The following is an 18,958-nucleotide window of genomic DNA, read 5'->3' as shown; positions in this document are numbered from 1 at the left end:
TGTCCTATAGGGTCACTGTGAGTCAGAATCGACTCAACAGCAACAGATTTTTTTGTTGTTATTTAGAGGCAGGGAAGAACTAGGTAATTGGCCCAGGATCACACAACATACCAACAGATATTACATGATTTTCACGGATTGAATTAAGTCCCCCCAAAAATGTGTGTATCACAATTGGACTAAACCAAAAGCAAAGAAGTTTCCTGAATAAACTGAATGCTTCAAAGGCCAGCGTAGCAGGGGCAGGGGTCTGGGGACCAGGGTTTCAGGGGACATCTAAGTCCATTGACATAATAAAATCTATTGAGAAAACATTCTGCATCCCACTTTGAAGAGTGGCATCTGGGGTCTTAAACGCTAGCAAGCAGCCATCTAAGGTGCATCAATTGGTCTCAACCCACCTGGATCAAAGGAGAATGAAGAACGCCAAGGACACAAGGTGATTATGAGCCCAAGAGACAGAAAGGGCCACATGAACTAGAGACTACATCATGCTGAGACCAGAAGAACTACAACCGGCTACAACCGATGACTGCCCTGACAGGGAACACGACAGAGAACCCCTGAGGGAGCAGGAGAGCAGTGGGATGCAGACCCCAAATTCTCATAAGACCAGACTTAATGGTCTGACTGCGACTGGAAGGACCCCAGTGGTCATGGCCCCCAGACCTTCTGTTGGCACAGGACAGGAACCATTCCCAAAGCCAACTCTTCAGACATGGATTGGACTGGACAATGGGGTTGGAGAGGGATGCTGGTGAGGAGTGAGCTTCTTGGATCAGGTGGACACTTGAGACTATGTTTGCATCTCCTGCCTGGAGGGGAGATGAGAGTGTGGAGAGGGTTAGAAGCTGGCGAAAAGGACACAAAAAGAGAGAGTGAAGGGAGAGAGTGGGCTGTCTCATTAGGGGGAGAGTAATTGGGAGTATGTAGCAAGGTGTATATGGATTTTGTGTGAGAGACTGACTTGATTTGTAAACTTTCACTTAAAGCGCAATAAAAATCATTTTTTAAAAAAATGTGTGTATCAGTTTGGCTGGACCATGATTCTGCGTATTGCCTGATTTTCCTATATGTTGTAAATCCTGCCTCTATGATGTTAATAAGGGAGGATGGGCGGCAGTTGTGTTAGTGAGGCAGGACTCAGTCTACAAGATTGGATTGTGTCTTGAGGCAATCTCTTGAGATATAAAAGAGAGAAGTGAGCAAAGAGATGGGAAGACCTCATACCACCAAGAATGCAGTGCTGGAGCAGAGCATGTCCTTTGGACCCTGGGTCCCTGTGCAGAGAAGCTCCTAGCCTGGGGGAAGATTGATGAAAAGGCTGACAGAGAGAAGCCCTAGCCTGGAGCTGAGGCCCTGAATTTGGACTTTTAGCCTACTTTATTGTGAGGAAATAAATTTCTCCTTGTTAAAGCCATCCACTTTTGGTATTTCTGTTATAGCAGCACTAGATGACCGAGACACTCATCTAGTAACTAAGTTTATTATATTCAAACAATTTTGTTATACTTGTTAGGTGCTGTCAAGTCTGTTCTGACTCATAGCAACAATAGAAGAACATGCTGCCCAGTCCTGTGCAATCCTCACAAAACAGTTTTACTGGTATACAGTCTAAATCATTACTTGTTACTGATTTTTTCAAACTCCTGATTGGCATATGTTGTACTTCCTCAATCCATGGATTCATGTTTTCTATCACTTCTGGAAAATTATCTGCCATTATCTCTTCAAAGGGATCTAGGTGGCATAAACAACTTATATTCAACTGTTAACCTAAAGGTTGACAGTTCAAACCCACCCACCAGTACCTGGGAATATAGCCCTGGCAATCTGCTTCCATTAAGATTACAGCCAAGAAAACCCTATAGAGAAGTTCTACTCTGTAACACATGGGGTCATCATGAGCCAGAATCAACTTGATGGCAACTAACAACAACAACATCTCTTCAAATATTTTCTCTCCTTTATTCTCTTTGCTCTTACTCTGGGACTCTCATCAGGAGTATGTTAGGTCTTCTCATTCCATCTTATCTCTTTTGTTTGTTTCCTTTTCTTTCTGTGTTATGTTCTGTGTAATTCCTTCAGATCTGTCTTCCGGTTCACTAATTCTCACTTCAACTTTGCCTAAACTACTAATGAAGTCATCCTTGAATTTTTATTTCAATAATTATGTCTCTAATTTCTGAAAGTTCTGTTTGGCTTTTTTCAGATCTGTCAGGTCGTTTTCTGATAAACTTTTGCTACTCGCATATCTTACAGATTCTGTTCTTTATTTAAAACATTTCACATATAGCTATTTTGTATTCTATATCTGACACTTTTTTTATAATTTTTATTGTTCTTTAAGTGAAAGTTTACAAATCAAGTCAGTCTCTCACACAAAAACCCATATACACCTTGCTACATACTCCCAATTACTCTCCCCCTTTTAATGAGACAGCCCGCTCTCTCCCTTCACTCTCTCTTTTCGTGTCCATTTCCCCAGCTTCTAACCCCCTCCACCCTCTCACCTCCCCTCCAGGCAGGAGATGCAAACATAGTCTCAAGTATCCACCTGATCCAAGAAGCTCACTCCTCACCAGCATCCCTCTCCAACCCCATTGTCCAGTCCAATCCATGTCTGAAGAGTTGGCTTCGGGAATGGTTCCTATCCTGGGCCAACAGAAGATCTGGGGGGATGACCACCGGGGTTCTTCCAGTCGCAGTCAGACCATTAAGTCTGGTCTTATGAGAATTTGGGGTCTGCATCCCACTGCTCTCCTGCTCCCTTGGGGGTTCTCTGTTGTGTTCCCTGTCAGGGCAATCATCAGTTGTAGCCGGGCACCATCTAGTTCTTCTGGTCTCAGGATGATGTAGTCTCTGGTTCATGTGGCCCTTACTGTCTCTTGGGCTGGTAATCACCTTGTGTCTTTGGTGTTCTTCATGCTCCTTTGATCCAGGTGGGTTGAGACCAGTTGATGCATCTTAGATTAGATGGCTGCTTGCTGGCGTTTAAGACCCCAGATGCCACTCTTCAGAGTGGGATGCAGAATGTTTTCTTAATAGATTTTATTATGCCAATTGACTTAGATGTCCCCTGAAACCCTGGTCCCCAGACCCCTGCCCCTGCTACGCTGGCCTTTGAAGCATTCAGTTTATTCAGGAAACTTCTTTGCTTTTGGTTTAGTCCAATTATGCTGACCTCCCCTGTACTGTGTGCTGTCTTTCCCTTCACCTAAAGTAGATCTTAGCTACTATCTAATTAGCGAATGCCCCTTTCCCACCCTCCCTCGCCCCCTCTCCGCGTAACCACAAAAGAATGTTTTCTTCTCAGTTTAAACTATTTCTCAATTTCTTATAATAGTGGTCTTATACAATATTTGTCCTTTTGCAACTAACTAATTTCTCTCAGCATAATGCCTTCCAGGTTCTTCCATGTTATGAAATGTTTCACAGATTCCTCACTGTTCTTTATCGATGCGTAGTATTCCATTGTGTGAACATACCATAATTTATTTATCCATTCATCTGTTAATGGACATCTTGGTTGCTTCCATCTTTTTGCTATTGTAAACAGTGCTGCAGTAAACATGGGTGTGCATATATCTGTTTGTGTAAAGGCTCTTATTTCTCTAGGATATATTCCAAGAAGTGGGATTGCTGGATCGTATGGTAGTTCTATTTCTAGCTTTTTTAAGCACCAAATCGATTTCCAAAGTGGTTGTACCATTTGACATTCCCACCAGCAGTGTATAAGAGTTCCAATCTCTCCACAGCCTCTCCAACATTTATTATTTTGTGTTTTTTGAATTAATGCCGGCCTTGTTGGAGTGAGATGAAATTTTGATCAGCATTTCTCTAATGGCTAATGATTGTGAACATTTCCTCATATATCTGTAAGCTACCTGAATGTCTTCTTTAGTGAAGTGTCTGTTCATATCTTTTGCCCATTTTTTAATTGGGTTATTTGTCTTTTTGCAGTTGAGTTTTTGTAGTATCATGTAGATTTTAGAGATCAGGCGTTGATCAGAAATGTATATCTGACATTTTTTAATATCTGAAATCCTTGCAGACTAAATCTGTTGTTTGTTTTCTCTGTCATTCACTCATGGTGTCTCCATGAGTATTTGTGATCTTTAATTGTAAACTAATATTTGCTTGTTTTTTAATCTGAGTATCCCATTGAATTAAGTTGGAGGATATCTTCCTCCAGAGATTTGTATCTGCTTCTGCCAAAAGCTGGTGGGGTTGGCGAGGGCACCACCAGCCTTGAATCACTTGATTCAAGTGATTCCTTCAAGAATCCTTACTTAATACAGGAGTCTCAGGTTTATCTCCCTCACCTTTCTAGTGGTGCATGGTTTGTCATCCTGACTGCAGGGATGCTTTGGGAATTGGCGCACAAGGAACCTTGGTCCTCCCCCTTGCTTACTCCACCACTCATGGTTTAATCCCCTTTGGGGCTAGGGAGCTGGAAAGGGAGTAGCCTTGGAGATTTCCCCTACATACTTAAAGCCCTGAGATGTTTTTTAAAGTGTATGCTATACAGGATCTAGAAGGGACCCCTTAATATTTTGTTCACCATAACGCAGGCGACAGAAGTCTCTCTATACAATTTGCCATCCTAGTTTTTTTAATTAACATGTAAGCCTTTTCCATGCCATTAAATGTTCCTTGTAAACATAATTTTTTATGGTTCCATTATATTCCATTGCATGGCTAGACTACAGTTTAATTAGCTGTTTTCTATTGTTGAACATTTGGAATATTTTCCATTTTTGCTGTTACAACCAAGGCTGCTGTGAACGTCTTTGTGGAAATGTGAGGTAAAATAGGGGGGCTAGAGGCATTAAAAAAAAAAAAAGCACAGCTGTTACTCTGGGTAAGAGTTGCAAATTCAAATGCCTTGTAGGAGCCAGGCAAATAATACAAACAAATAAATTGAACAAATGAAGCTGGCCAGGTATAAGAGACCATAAGGAATAGTGGAAGCATGTCAAACTGAAGGGCATATATCCATCTTATGAGAGCAGCTACTTCTCAGCTCCAGCTGATTATTATCATCTAAGAATGAGGGCCCAGTGGGGTCAGTTCTTCTGATTTTTCAAGCAAGACAAGCTGGAAATCCAGATTTTTTTTTTAAAGAAATATCTAAAATTTTTATGATGGCAACTTATTTTTAAAAATTTTAAACAGTTCATGGACCAATACTGTATAAGCCACGTAAAACCTGTTAACACAGTAGATGTGACCATCAGTGTGTCACTTTTCAACCTTTGCTATATGGTATGACTGTGGGAATAAATAGTGGGGAATGTACTGACTGAAGACACAGCTTCTCAGTCATCTTTCCATCCTCATTATGAAAATGGGGAAAAATGAGAGATCAAGGGTTTAAGATCTTACTAGACTTAATGGTCTGACTGAGACTAGAAGGACCCCCATGGTCATGGTCCCCAGACCTTCTGTTGGCCCAGGATAGGAAGCATTCCCAAAGCCAGCTCTTCAGACAGAGATTGGACTGGACAATGGGATGGAGAGGGATGCTGGTGAGGTGTGAACTTCTTGAATCAGGTCGACACTTGAGACTATGTTGGCATCTCCTGTCTGGAGGGGAGATGGGAGGGTAGAAGGGATTAGAAACTGGCAAAACGGTCACGAAAGGAGAGACTGGAAGGAGGGAGTGGGCTGACTCGTTAGGGGGAGAGTAAGTGGGAGTATGTAGTAAGGTGTATATAAGTTTATATGTGAGAGACTGATTTGATTTGTAAACTTTCACTTAAAGCGCAATAAAAATTATTTAAAAAAGAAAAGTAAAGTATACGAACTAGAAAAAAAAATTTTAAACAGTGCATGGACCAATACTGTATAAAAAAAAAATACTGTATAAGCCATATAAAATCTGTTAACACACTAGATGTGACCATCAGTGTGTCACTTTTTAACCTTTGCTTTATGGCATGACTTGGGAATAAATAGTAGGGAATGTACTGACTGAAGACACAGCTGCTCAGTCATCTTTCCATCCTCATTATGAAAATGAAGAAAAATGAGAGATCAAGGGTTTACGATCTTACTAGACTTAATGGTCTGACTGAGACTAAAAGGACCCCCATGGTCATGGTCCCCAGACCTTCTGTTGGCCCAGGATAGGAAGCATTCCCAAAGCCAGCTCTTCAGACAGAGATTGGACTGGACAATGGGATGGAGAGGGATGCTGGTGAGGAGTGAACTTCTTGAATCAGGTCGACACTTGAGACTTTGTTGGCATCTCCTGTCTGGAGGGGAGATGAGAGGGTAGAGGGGGTTAGAGGCTGGCGAAATGGACATGAAAAGAAAGAGTGGAGGGAGAGAGTGGGCTGTCTCATTAGGGAGAAAGCAATTGGGAGTACGTAGCAAGGTGTATATAAGTTTTAGTGTGAGAAACCGACTTGATTTGTAAACTTTCACTTAAAGCACAATAAAAATTAAAAGAAAAAGAGAGTTTAAGATCTTGGCTTGAAAATTTATTACTAAGCACTCTACTACGCCTCAGATTTTCTTCTCCTCTCCCCCTCCTCCTCCTCCTACCTGCCTGCCTCTTTTCCTAGGCTTGGGTCTAGGTAGCCTGTTGGACTTGCCATTTAGTAGCTTTATCAGACAACATCATTGGTGCCCTACTATGTACCAAGGCCCTGTGTTCAGAATTACTTATAAAGGTATAAGACATAGTCCTACCCTTCAAAAGTGTACTGTCATCGAGAGATACATGACAAAATAAAATGCCCAAGGCTTGGTGCCAAATGAGTTGTACAAACAACTGATATTGAAGAAGTTCAGAAAAAAGACTTCCATGATAGAGAAAAGCTTCCACAGGTGGTAGAATTTGCACTAGATCCTAAAAGAGAGAAATATAGGGGGAAGCAATCTAGATATCTTCCCGGTGGAGTGAGCCAAAACTCAGAATTTGAAACATGGTTGGATAGGTAGGAAGGAATGTTGAATGCCACATTAAAGAATTTTTACTTTATCCTGTAGGCAGTAGGGAGCCACCGAGGACTTTTTAGTAGTAGAGTGACATACCGAAGGCAGCATTTTAGGGAGATTAATCTTTTGTCAATATATAGGATAAAAAAAAAAAACATTGTTGTAGAGTTGATTGCAACTCAAAGCAACCCTATCAGACAGAGTAGAACTGCCCCATAGAGTGTCCAAGGAGCAGCTAGTGAATTCTAACGCCGACCGTTTGGTTAGCAGCTGAGCTCTTAACCACTGTGCCATCAGGGCTCCGATATATAGGATAGAGGAGGAAAGAGCCATAATGAAAGCAAGAAAACTAGTTAAAAGACTATAATAATTCAGAGGCCGTATAGCAAGTAGTTAAGAACATTGACTTTGGAATCTGGTGGACCTATAGCTGAATCCCAGCACACTTACTGGCTGTGTTACTTTGGATAGATTATTTACTATCCATGAGCCTCAGATTTCTCATCCATAACATAGGGATAACTGGTTTAGAGAATAGTTATATGAACTAAATGAGATAATGTGACTGAAGTGCTTAGCATAATGCTTGGCATATAGTAACCCAAAACCTAAACCTTTGGCCATCAATTCATTTTGACTCATAGCGTGTCTATAGGACAGAGTAGAACTGTCCCATAGAGTTTCCAAGGCTGTAATGTTTATGGAAAAAGACTGCCACATCTTTCTCCTGCAGAGCAGGTGGTGGGTTTGAACTGCCAATTTTCCTATTAGCAGTCAAGTGCTTAACTGCTGGGACACCAGGGCTCCATCACCTTATAGTAAAAGCGTAATAAATTATTTTTAGAGTGATCAGTGCCTAAAACATTGGAAGGAAGACCCAGCATGATTTGGTGATTGGCTGAATGTGAGGGGGGAAAAAGAGAGGAATCTGGATGCCTCTTACATTTTCAAGCTTTTTTACTGGTAGTCCTAAGGAGGAACTGATTTGGAATAGAAAAATGCATTTGGCTTTATATGTGTTGAATTTAAGGTAATAGCAAAAAGTATTTACTAGGCTATTGGATATGTGATTCTGGAAGTTCAGGAAGAATTAAGCTTTGGAAATCAACAGCATAGATAATGGAAAGGGCTAAGCACTTCTCAGAAATGGTTGAAAAGTCTTCAGATCTGTACCTTGCTATAAATCTGCATTTAAATATGGGCCAGGTATTGTTTTATTAAACAGTGAAGAAAGAATGATCTAAGAAGTAGAACCATGAGGGTTGGTATTATAGAAGCCAAAGGAAGAAGAGGGTTTCAAGTAGGAGCGGATGGCTAATAGTGTAGACAATTCACATATTGTAAGTTAAAATGTTATAACTGCTTCAGACAGTTCAAGTATTTTAAGGACAGAGAAAGCGGGTTATTGATGACCTAAAGATAATAACTTAAGAATAATAATTAAGGGAGAAGGCAGATTTCTGGTGGCTAAGAAATGGTTAAGGAAAACAGAGAAAGTTAACATAGTCCATTTAAGAATTTTGGTTGACAGGTAGAAGAAGAAAGGGGATTTCTGAGGTCTTTTTTTTTTTTTTTGGATTGACGTGCCAGTGCTTTCTTCCACTTTCTGGTATGCCTGAGACCCTCCAACTCACCCAGTTACAGGGCATTCAAAGACTTCTGCCTCTGTGGAGCTGAGCAACACCATTCAAGCTTCTTTCTCTCCTTTTCTTAATAGCTTTTTTGAGATATAATTCATATACCATACAGTTCACCCATTTAAAGTGTACAATTCAGTTGTTTTTAGTATATTCACAGAGTTGTGCTTCTGTCACCACAGTCTAATTTTCGAATCTTTTCATCATCCTGAAAAGAAAGCCCCCCATATCCATTAATAGTAACTCCCTAATCCCCTTCCCTCCAATCCCTGGCAACCACTAGTCTACTTTCTGTGTCTACAGATTTGCCTATTCTGGACATTTTATATAAATGGAATTATACAATATGTGCCTTTTATGTCTGGTTTCTTTAACTTAGCACACTATTTTCAAGATCTGTCCATATTGTAGCATATATCAGTACTTCATTTCTTTTTATTGCCCAATAATATTTCATTGTATGGATATACCACATTTTCTTTATCCATTCATCAGCTGATGGACATTTGGGTTGTTTCCACTTTTTGGCTATTATGAATAATGATGCTGTTGTGCACATTTGTGTACAAGTTTTCGGTGAACATAAAGTCTTCAGTTCTCTAGGGTATACACCTAAAAGTGGAATTACTGAGTCACATGGTGACTCTCTGTTTAACATTTTGAAGAACTGCCAGACTGTTTTCCAAAGCAGCTGCACCATTTTACATTTCCATCAACAATGTATGAGAGTCCTAATTTCTCCTCATCCTTGTCAACAGTTATTATTGGCTGACATATTTTTTATTATATTTCTCCTAGTGGGTGTGTAAGGAGCCCTGGTGACATAGTGGTTAAGCACTTGGCTGCTAACTGAAAGGTTTGAGGTTCAAACCTACCAGCCACTCCATGGGAGAAAGATGTAGCAGTCTGCTTCCATAAAGCTTTACAGCCTTGGAAACCCTATGGGGCAGTTCTACTCTGTCCTTTGGGGTCACTTTGAGTCAGAATCAACTTGATGCCAATGGATTTAGTGAGTGCAAAGTGGTGTTTCATTGTGGTTTTGACTTGCATTTACCTAATGACTAATATTGTTGAGTACCTTTTCATGTGCTTGTTGGCCATTTAAATGTCTTCTTTGAAGAAATATCTATTCATAGTCTGCTCATTTTTTAATTGGGCTATATGTCTTTTTATTGTTGAGTTGTAATAGTTTTTTATATATTGTGGATAGAATTCCCTTATCAGATATATGATTTTCAAATATTTTCTTCCATCCTGTGGGTTGTCTTCACTATCTTGATGGTATCATTTGAAGCACTAATGTTTTTAGTATTGATAAATCCAAATTATTAACATTTTATTTTGTTGCTTATACTTTCGGTGGCCTGTCTAAGAAGGCTTTGCCTAACCCAAGGTCATGAAGAGTTACTCCTTTGTTTTCTAAGCTTCTTTTTAATAAAACTTTTTCTCATGTGAGCAACAGGGGTCTTCTCTTCCCAGCCTATTGAGTCAGTTATTTACACTCAAGGAACATCTCTTTGTAGTCTGCTTCAGTTCAACAAGACTTTGATTAAACACCTTCTGTTTCCCAAAGGAGTCCCTGGGTGGTGCAATGGTTAACCAACTCAGCTGCTACACAGTAGGTTGGAGATTCAAGTCCACCCAGAGGTGCCTCAGAAGAAAGACCTGGTGATCTTCTTCTAAAAAATCAGCCACTGAAAACCCTACAGAGCACACTTCTACTTTGACATACATGGAATTACCATGAGCCGGAATCAGCTCGAAGGCAGCACACGAAATTAGAAGCCAAGCAACACGAAATTAAAATGATACTGTTTTATATCCTGGATATTGGGGATAAAAAGATAGATTTAGCTTGGACTTTGCAGTCTAGAAGAAACATTAAGGCAGATATGCAAAAAATAATAATAATAACCATGTTAAGTGGCATGATTTACTTAATCAAAACTCTCATGGACTAATGCTATTTTCTGATCAGTATGCAATGAAATGAGAAAAATAATGACAGTATGCTTCCTTTTATAAACTGATGATAGTAGATGATGTAAGTGAATTTTTTTCTTTTAATGATGCTACTCAGCAGTATAAGAGGTTGGAAATCCTATGTTGGTCCCCTAGTTTTTGTGGGATATCTTGTTCATAAAATCTACAACCTAGAATCACTGGTTCAGAGGGCAAAGAGATCATTTCTGGCTCTGGAACAATCAAGGAAGACTTGGTGCAAGAGTTGATTTGGACCTTACAGGTTTTGGATAATCCTGAATATGACCAAGTGCAACAGACAGGAGAATCTGAATGAACTAAGGCAGCAAAGTAGAAATGAGCTGGTGAAACAAGTTTGAAGGATTGCATGATGGAGTCTGGGAGGTGAAGTTGGGTGGTGAGGGAGTAGACAACCAAGATAAAGGGACTCGAAAGCCAAAATGAGTAGTTTGAACTTGATTCTCTGAGTGATGGGAGGCCTCTAAAAGGAGCAGAAGGAGTCACATGATGCAGATTGATGGTACTTAAGGAGATGGATCTGGTAGTCATGTAAGGTAAATTACAGGTGGAGAGATTAGTTAGGAGGCAGTTGAGGTTTATAATGTGTCAGTATTTGTATTTTGTTTCTGGCCAGAAAATAATTTGATCTTTCATCAAAATCCATATAGGCCTTTGACAGTGATGTTTGGGAAGTAGGTGATGATGTGGTCTATAATGTAGTAATCATTAAGGTTTGTATGTCAGCTTGGCTGGGCCATGATTCTCAGTGGTCTGGCAGTTATGTAATGATGTGGTTTGGCAGTTATGTAATGATGTAGTCATCTTCCATGATGTGATCTGATGTGACCAGCCACTCAGTTATAAGGGGAGTTTCTTTGGGAGTGTGGCCTGCATCCAATACATATATGGAGGTTCTGGCAAAGCTCACTTGCTTGCTCTGGATACTGTATCTGGCTCATCATCATCTGACCTCCAGTTCTTGGGACTTGAGCCAGCTGCCTGCCATAGTGCCTACCGATTTGGGGATTTGTCAGCCTCCACAGTCTGTGAACCAGCAGCCTGCTGTCTGACCTTCTGATCCTGGGGTCATCAGCCCCTGCAGCTACATGAGTCAGGAGGACCCTCCAGCCTGACACCTGACCCACAGACTTCGGACTTGCCAGCCTCTACAACCATGTGAACCATTCCTTGATATAAATATATATCACCAGTGAAATATATATATTGCTTATGTTTTTGCTTTTCTAGAGAACCCAGCCTAAGACAGATGTGGTAAAGTAGCTAAGCACTAAAAGTATAAAAGTGACCGCCTTCCGTAGGCAACTGGAAACATTTCCTAACTACTAGCTCGCCAGGTGCAATACATGGCTTAGCCTCACAGAAATTTCACAGACAAAAGACCTAGAGCTCTCACAATGAGAAGCTCGAATTCCATGTACTTGGTCATGGAGAATGATTTTGCCCTATCCTACAGCCATTTATCCAATCCCGTTTGTGGTCTGTATCAGCAACAGAGAGGAAAGTACAGTGATACCATTTCTGTTCCTTTCACTCTCCCTGAAAGGACTTATACTAGTGTTGGTTAGTTTTATGAACAGCCTTCTTCCCTGCTTCCTGTCCTCATTGTTCCCTGCTTTGTGGGGTCAAGAGGCCACGGTCCCTCCAACAAGCCAGTGTTGAATATAGAGCTTTGAGGTCTTTAGCCACTTCTGCTCTCTCCACAGTTAAACTCATCTTAGCATGGCATCAGTGGGCACATGGGTCTCACAGGGAATAGAAGAAACAATGAAGGGAAAGGGACTACATCTCTTCGAGACCCTGAGAGTTAGCTGCTGTGGTCCTGGCCAGTGTTTTCCACAAGGCTTCTTTCTAGGGGCCTGAAATCCAAGGGCTGGACTATGGAGTCCACATAGTAGTTGACACTGGGAGGAGCCTCAGGCAGTGTTAGTTCTTGGGGGCTATCTTAATTATCTAATGCTGCTATAACAGAAATACCACAAGTGGATGGCTTTAACAAAGAGAAATTTTTTCTCTCACAGCCTAGGAGGCTATAAGTGTGAATTCAGGGTGCCAGCTCCATGGGAAGCCTCTCTCTGTCAGCTCTGTGGGAAGGTCCTTGTCATTAATCTTTCCCTGATCTAGAAGATTCTCAACACAGGAACCCTGGATCCAAAGGATGCACTCTGCTCCTTGCACTGCTTTTTTGGTGGTATGAGGTCCCCCTGTCTCTCTACTCACTGCTTTCATATCTCGAAAGAGGTTGATTTAAGACACAACCTAATCTTGTAGATTGAGTCCTGCCTCATTAACATAACTGCCTCTAATCCTGCCTCATTAACATGATAGAGGTAGGATTTACAACACAGGAAAATCATATCAGATGGCAAAATGGTGAACAATCACACAATACTGGGAATCATGGCCTAGCCAAGTTGACACATATTTTTAGGGGCCACAATTGAATCTGTGACGGGAGCCAAGCCTAGCTTGAGATGATCTCTGTGTTGAAGGGTGACATCAGGGAGCAGTGGCATGAAGTGGACAGGGACAGTGCTGTTACTTGCTGTACAATACAACTGGCTTCTGCTCTGGCTGTGGCTTCTCCACTGTTTACTTACTACTACAGAATTGGCCTAGAACCTGGGAAGAATGGTGTGAGGAAGAGGCAGAGGGCTCAGTAGGCTTTCCAGGATGGCTGAGATTTTTCTCTAGCCTAGGAGAACCAACTCCCTTTCCTTACCCCTCCTTTCCCTAGGAAGATAGACTTCCTGGCCTCTCAGACTGGCTAAAGGGACTGTGCCTTTCCACAGTTTCACCTGGACTCCATTCAGCACTGACCAATAATTGATTTATGTGAGCGGGCAGGTTCTGCTACAGTTACAGCTAGCAGACCCTCTGAAGATTCAGACTTCTTGGATCTGTTAGGACTTGGACCCTGTGTTAGGAACGGGGCTTGCAGCCAGTGTGGTCCTAAGACTCACTGCCACCTTGTATACAGAAGACTGCCTATGGCCCAGTCTCTCTTTTTTTCTGAGACATACCCGCTTCCCTGAGGAGGCACACCCTGGGAAGCCTAGCCCTTAGTTGGGCATCCACAGGACTAGCTTGGTGTCCTGCAGGTAGAGTGATGACTGGCCCCTGCAGCCTCCCTTTAGGGCTTCAGGAACCCCCTCCCAGGTTGGCTGCTCCACCCTGAGGCTAGTCTGGAATCCTATTGAGAGGAAAAAAATGGGAAAACAAGGAGTCATTCAGAGCGGGTGAGTAGAGGAGGGCGAGGTTTCTGGCTAAGATCTAAAAGGAGGGGCTTAAGAAAGGAAGGAAGCTCTAAGCCTCTGCCCAGACTTTCTTTCTCCCTGAGATTCTCAAAGATGAGAGGAGCTAGGCCCAGCGCTACCTGTTTTCCCTCTGCTGCTTTGAGAGTTCCCCATCTTCCAGCTCTGACTGCCTTCTGTGGCTGACTCCTTTCTCTACCCTCCCCCTTCCCTAGGCTAAAGGGCCCGCAGGGACTGGCAGGGAGGGAGGCTGAGAGTCTGTACTGTGGGCATGCCGGCTCTTTTCCCTTCCCCCTTCCCTTAGCAGCAACGTCACCGCAGCACAAGCGGCAGTGGCAAGGATACTGGGGCTGGGATTGCGCAGCCTCCCTGCATCAGCAACGATGCCATTGTATTTAGCAGAAATCAGATCTTAGGAAATCAGCCCAGTTGCCCCTGTGTGGTCCTGTGGAACAGTGCCTCAGCTGGAACTGTCAAGGTAGAGCTCGTAGGAGTGCAAAAAGAAACCGAAGCCTCCAGGTACAGCTCAAGGCTCCTTACAGAGGTATGGCTCAGCAGAGCTGGGGGGAGGGGAAGGGCAGAAACGCCAGAATAACTGGTCAGCACGTTTGGGCCCTGGTTTATGATGGTTGGCTTTGTCTTTCGGAGACAGAAAGAGAGAGAAAGGGAACATTAGACATGCTGTGGTGCAGAGAGGGGGACAAGCAGAGGCTTGGTCTTCATGCGCTTTTGTCAAGAAGCTGAAGGTCCCTCCCTCCTTTCTCCAGAACCCTTGTTCTTGTTTTGGTTTAAAGATCCGTGCTGGGCATCTCTAATGAAGCTGATATATAGTGTGGGTCAGCGTGGAAGGGGTCACATTAAGAGACAAAGGCTTAATTGGAGAGGACAGTCCTAAAGCTGCTATAAGTTTATGATGGAAAACATGCAGGGGTCCACACAGCTTTTAAGAGGAGGGGCTGGCAAGAATCAAGCCCATCCTTTCTCTCCACACAGGCACGTAGACATACATACCATATCTTGTGGTGCTATATAAAGGTTGCAGGAAAGGATGGAGTAAGAAAAATGTTGACCAAGTGGTGCCACAGTATTTAGCAGTGAAGAAGGTCATCATAATGCCTAGGGCACCTGACTTATTATAATTAGTCTTCTTATACAGACTTAGATTATTGGCAGAAAAAAACCTAAGCTTAAACTAATATTTCTGAATTCCTCTGACTGTCCTCTTCCCTTTAGTCCTATCTGAGAGAGGACCCAGACAGGAAAGATTATCAGTCCTATAGATGCTCCTTATCAGGACCTCAGGTCAAGGTAAGATTGCTCCATCCTCATTTAAAAAAAAAAGGAGGCCAAAAAAGAGAGAAAGGGTTGTATCGCTGGCAGAAAGACACCAATGACCAATGACAGGGGGAAAACCTTTCTTCCTGAGTTTAGAACATTTTCCTGTCCAGAGTTTCCCTTTTGATGAGCGGGGAAAAAAGAGTTCCTTAAATTCCCATTTCCACTAACCACACTGGTGGAAGATTCAAAAACATATGATAATAAAAGGCAGTATGTAGTTCCACGTTGTGCAAATAGGTGGTTGGGGAATACGCTGGGAAGTTGTGACAGAGTATTAGTTCCCAGGAAACATCTAGGAATGTAAACACCGAAGCAGGGAAAAGGGGCTTGGGGTCTGTGAATAGAACAGAAAAATGAGCCTGGGAACTGGGGCAGAAGATGGGATTGAAGAGTGTTCTTAGAGCATGGGGACGGTAGTATGATAGGGACTGTAGATTCAGAGAATAGAGTGGTGGGTAGATAGAAACTATGTAAGTGGAGGCCTACCCAGTAAAGATAGGAAGCAGCTGCTCTGGTAGCAGGGTAAATGCAGGGACTTTAGGAAAAGGGTGTGGCCCTGACTGTTTTCTTTTGGGAGGCAGTTATTGTGGTAAAAAGAGTTAAAATTGGGCAGCTCTGGCTTTGAATCCCATCTCAGCTGTAAAATTGTGGGCAAACTACTTATATACGCTAAGCTTCATTTTCTCATCTGTAAAATGGGGTGATTATGTCTACTTTAAAGGTTTATAGTGGAATTAGACGTAGAATATGTAGATCAAGGAGCCCTGCTGGTACAGAGGAGCCATGATGGTGCAGTGGTTAAACACTCAGCTGCTAACCTAAAGGTCAAAGGTTTGAACCCACCAGCCATTCCAAGGGAGAAACGAGGCAGTGTACAGATTACAGCCTTGGAAACCCTATGGGGCAGTTCTGCTCTGTCCTATAGGGTCGCTATAGGATCAGAATCAACTCAGTGGCTACGGGTATGTGTAAATCTTCTGGCATGTAAGTACTCCATAAATGATCATTAATGAGTGCTGTTATTACGATAGGTCAAGAGACATCCATTTTGGACTAGGGCCAGGAAAAGGGCTCTCATAGAAAGCCTTCTCTGGTTCTTGGAGAGCTAAACTTCATAACTTTATACTGACTGAGCCTCCCCACTCCACAATCTATCTGGTAGGCATAGCTAGAGAGTCCATCCTCTGAAAGAGCTTTCCTCCACTTCTCATTCTGGATCCCCCATTTCTTCCTCGTCTTCATCTCCCATGTCTCTCCATTTAATCGTGGTAGAAAATAGTCTGAAATGAGCTCTTCCACCTCAGTGTTTTCTTATCTTTCTTTGAGCTTATGAGCCACAGCATTAATCTGTCTTGATATAGAACAAGTCACTCCCGGGAGAAAGTCTGAGCTGTGCTTTCACTGAAGCCTGGTGGCACAGTGGTTAAGAGCTATGGCTGCTAACCAAAAGGTCGGTAGTTTGAATCCACCAGCCGCTCCTTGGAAATCCTAAGGGGCAGTTCTGTTCTGTCCTATAGGGTCACTATGAGTCGGAATCGACTCAATGGCAATGGGTTTTTTGTTTGTTTGTTTGTTTTTATGCTTTCACTAAATGTTCTCTGTGGTGTTTGAAATCAAGCTGCGTGCAATATACTCTCATTACATTCTTAACTGGTCAAAAAAAAGATAAAAAATTAGAATTCCTGAGTCCCATCTTAACTCTGTCATTTATTCACTGAGTGATCTTGGGCAAGCCATTTCATTTTTCTAGGTGTCGATTTTCTTATTTTGCTAAATTAAGGTGGTTCTGCCTGCTTTGGTGAATTGCTATGAGGATCAATGAGATAACAGACCAAAAAAATACTTTGTAAAAAATGTGAAGGTATCAGGAGCAAGGCATAAATACAAAACTTCATGAGATGCCTGCAGAACATCCCTTTAGTTGACTGAATTAGAATTGTCTGTGACGGAACTATTGGCGGGCATTTCCCTTAGATGTGTGGAGATCAGGTAGGAATAAGACCTCTTCTGAGATACAAAAATATGAAAGGAAATGAAATCAATTCGTGGAAGAGCTTTACACTTAAATTGGACTTTATCAAAATTTAAATCCTCTAGTCATTAAAACCCCTTTTAAGAAAACAAATGGGCAAGCCACAGACTGGGAGAAAATACTTGCAATACATATATCTAACAAAGGACTTGTATCCAGAATATATAAAGAAATCCTACAACTAAATAATAAAAAGACAAACAACCCAATTTGTAAAATAGAGATCAACAAAAAACTGAGTGGGTATTGTGTTCCAAGGACTGTCTTCTAAGTAAGTGAAGGCTAGATAGGAGTTGTCTGTAATGGGCTTTAGGAACATAGAGTTGACTGTGTCACAGTTTCTGACCTCAAAGAACTGCATTCTAGTCTGGGAGATGAGATATATAAACATAACATTATAAAACAACTGTGGGTGCCCTTCAGCCAAAGGCTGCTTCTTTACCTCTCATGTCCATTGGTTCTTCATCCTTGGTTTAGAGGATCAGCATTCCAAACTGTCTGTGTCACTGTTTTTCCATATGCATGCATATATATTCCAGTAACGGTTTCATAGATCAGAATCATAAATTCTTATGTGTGTATATTTGTGAATGTCTCTTGAAAATGGTGATCCAAAAAGGGGAAAAAAAGTAGTACCAATTGAAGATCAAGTGATGACCCATAGATACTCCTGAAATTAGTGTTAGATGATATTACATCCCCTCCTACTTGAATCCTTTTTGTGAGCATCTTTCCAAGTCAATAATCATATTAACACAACTGGTTTTCAATTTTTTTTAATTCTGCTTTAAGTGGGAAACCCTGGTGGCATAGTGGTTAAGTGCTTCGACTGCTAACCAAAGGGTCGGCAGTTCAAATCCACCAAACGCTCCTTGGAAACTCTATGGGGCAGTTCTACTCTGTCCTACAGGGTCGCTATGAGTCAGAATCAACTCGACGGCACTGGGTTTGGTTTGGTTTTTGGGTGCTATAAGTGAAAGCTTACAGCTCAAGTTAGCTTCTCATACAAAAATTTATACACACATTGTTATGTGACCCTAGTTGCTATCCCTATAATGTGACTGTACATTCCTTCTTTCCACCCTGGATTTCCCGTGTCCATTCAGCCAGCTCCTTTCCCTTTCTGCCTTCTCACCTCGCCTCCTGAGCTGCCCGTTTAGTCTCATGTATCTACTTGAACTAAAAAGCACACTCTTCATGAGTATCATTTTATGTCCTATAGTCCAGCCTAATCTTTGTCTGAAGAGTTGGCTTCGGGAATGATTTTAGTTCTGGCTTAACAGAGAGTCCGGGAGCCATGTCTCCTGGGGTTTCTCCAGTCTCAGTCAGTCCATTAAGTCTGGTCTTTTTACTAGAATTTGAGTTCTGCACCCCACTTTTCTCCTGCTCTGTCAGGGACTTTCTGTTGTGTTTCCTGTCAGGGCAGCCATTGGTGGTGGCCAGGCACCATTTAGTTGTTTTGGTCTCAGGCTGATGGAGTCTCTGGTTTATGTGGTCTTTTTTGTTTCTTGGCTAATATTTTCCTTGTGGCTTTGGTGTTCTTCATTCTCCTTTACTCCAGGTGGTTTGGGACCAACTGATGTATCTCAGATGGCTGCTTGTAAGCTTTTAAGACCCCAGACTCAACTCACCAAAGTGGGATGCTGAACGTTTTCTTAATAAACTTTGTTATGCCAGTTGACCTAGATGTCCCCTGAAACCATAGTCCCCATATCCCTGCCCCTGTTACTCTGTCCCTCGAAGTGTTT

The 18,958-nt window shown here is 42.0% G+C and overlaps 1 protein-coding gene across 9 annotated transcripts in view; it reads left to right on the top strand.

Moving 5' to 3' along the window:
- The window catches only part of RUSC2 (RUN and SH3 domain containing 2), a 70,146-nt gene that overhangs the window by 34,260 nt on the left and 16,928 nt on the right, over nucleotides 1-18,958 (top strand). Inside the window, exon 1 of one of the 9 annotated variants that reach the window (XM_064291760.1) lies at nucleotides 3,575-14,384. The exons of the other annotated variants lie outside the window; for them this stretch is intronic. The gene's annotated coding sequence lies outside the window, so the exon portion shown is untranslated. Of the gene's footprint in view, nucleotides 1-3,574; nucleotides 14,385-18,958 lie in introns of those variants that run through there. 9 annotated transcript variants of the gene reach the window in all.

The sequence above is a fragment of the Loxodonta africana genome, chromosome 9, assembly GCF_030014295.1.
Source record: "Loxodonta africana isolate mLoxAfr1 chromosome 9, mLoxAfr1.hap2, whole genome shotgun sequence".
NCBI lineage: Eukaryota > Metazoa > Chordata > Mammalia > Proboscidea > Elephantidae > Loxodonta > Loxodonta africana.
Note: the sequence above shows the minus strand (reverse complement) of the source record. Positions and strands in the feature narration are given on the sequence as shown.